The sequence below is a fragment of the Mastomys coucha genome, chromosome X (genome assembly GCF_008632895.1).
Source record: "Mastomys coucha isolate ucsf_1 chromosome X, UCSF_Mcou_1, whole genome shotgun sequence".
NCBI lineage: Eukaryota > Metazoa > Chordata > Mammalia > Rodentia > Muridae > Mastomys > Mastomys coucha.
The window spans coordinates 64,904,453-64,906,817 of NC_045030.1; positions in this window are offsets into that span (position 1 = coordinate 64,904,453).

Sequence of the window (2,365 nt, forward strand, 5' to 3'; positions counted from 1 at the left end):
TGTTGTGGTGACCCCCAACCATAAAATTATTTCATTGCTACTTCATAGCTGTAATTTTGCTGCTGCTATAAATCATTAACTATATATCTGTGTTTTCTGATGGTCTTAGGTGATCCCTGTGAAAGGGTCTTGTACCCCAAGTGGGTCACAACCCATAGGTTCAGAACCACTGTTCTAGAAAGTGAATCCTGGTACCTTTAATTGTGGTGCTATGACTAGACTAAGACATATAGACCATAGGACTAGAAAGATTTATTGAAGTGAACAATATTGTTTTCTAAGAATAATATGCATTGTACTCTTTTTACTTCTTTTTGTTTCATTTATTTACATTCCAAATGTTACCCTTTCCCAGCCTCCCTCTTACAGTTCTTCACACCATCCCCTTCCTTTTACCCCTGAGAGGATACTCCCCCATTCCTCCACTCACCCATCCCCAGCTCACATGCCCCCCTCCAAATCACCCTTCCCAAGGGTATCAAGTCTCTACAGGATTAGATGCATCATCTCTCACTGAGGCCAGACAAGGCTAACATATTTAGTTCAGGGGGGTATGGACCAGCTCATGTATGCTCTTTGTTTGGTTCTTAAGTCTCTGGGAGCTCTGAGGAGTCCAGATCAGTTGATACTGTTGGTCTTTCTATAAGATTGCCATCCCCTTCAGTTCCTCAATCCTTTCCCTAACACTTCCATAAGGGTCTCTGACCTCAGTCCAATAGTTCGCTGTGAGTATCTGCATCCATCTCAGTCAGTTGCTGGTAGAGTTTCTTAATCCTACTTTTCAATAATTTCTAGCTGTGATAATTGAATTCTGCTGTCTAGTCCTCATACACAAGGCTGAGGTGATGTATGCCAACATTTCATAACTACAGTATCAGAAGAAGCACAGAATATTTTTATATGTGATAGATGTCTCATGAAACTCTTTCAGTTATATCCAGGAGTAAGGTGCAAGTAAGGGAGTAAGAAAGATATCTCGAAATCTTTTGAAGTTCTAATGTGGAGATGGAATTTTGACTTGACTTTGAAAGACAGTCATGTACAAATAAAGATGCTATGTAGGCATCTAAGGGTGAAAGTGTCTCTAAATGAAGAGAAGAATGCAATTAGCAATGAGTGTACATATTAAGCCCTTGGAAGGCTTCCAGGTAGGTCACCATAAGAACTTGGAATTGAAGGGAAAGAGGCTGGTACTACATAAAGTGAGCAGGTTTTCTTTGTTGCCAGGTTCCGACCTCCTTAGTGAATTGGAAGAAAAAGTTATGGGAATAAAAGAGAAATATGTAATCATGAGACTAGATGCCTTTTGATGTGGTCATATGCTATTATGTCTACTACTATTGAGATGTGACCTGGAGGAGACAATAGGAGACCCAAGGGGCTGTTTTAGGCACTAAAATCCCTACTTCACTCCAATTGCTATCATCTCAAACTTAGAAAACTATTTTTAAGTAAATGTATTTTCAATTAAGCTTTTGTAGCCTGTTTTATGAAAGTTCCCCTAAAAAAGAATTAGTTATTTTCAGCTTTGTGTTAATGTTTGACTAAATTTATGTAAATCAAACCATTTTAACTTACATTATGTTATTTTTCCTTCATGTATGGGAATGTGATTTTTTTGTGTCTTAATAAGAAACATAGTCTCCTCTGAGTTTGCTTTCCTAGTATAATAAACAGAAATTTCCAGAAAAAACAATTTGTAGGTTAAATTATATACTATTCTGAGTAATGTGATGACATATCTTATAATTATTTTTTTCACTTTGCTTGGAATATGAATCACCCTTTTGTCTAGCAAATCCTGCTCTGTGCTAACACTACTTGTTCTGTGGTCACAACAATCTTGTTTATCAAGTGAGCTATTTCTTTTTTTATTAGATATTTTCTGTATTTACATTTCAAATGTTATCCCCTTTCATGTTTTCCCCTCTGAAAACCACCTATCTCCTCCCCCTGCTCACTAACCCACACACTCCCACTTCCTGGCCCTGGTATTCCCCTACACTGGGGCACAGAGCCTTCACAGAACCAAGGGCCTCTCCTCCCATTGATGACCGACTAGGCCATCCTCTGCTACATATGCAGCTGGAGCCATGGGTCCCACCATGTGTACTCTTTGGTTGGTAGTTTAGTCCCTAGGAGCTCTGGGGTACTGGTTAGTTCATATTGTTTTCCTCCTATGGGTCTGAAGTGAGCTATTTCTACACTCCAGTTCTTATACTGAAGTAATTCTTACTGTATTCAATTGTAGCCCCAAAGTGCAAGAGGAGTGATACTGTCAATTGTGATAGGGCAATTAAAAACAATGAAATATGTGGTGTTTTGAATGAGAGATATCTTGTATAGGCTCTAACATTCGAATGCC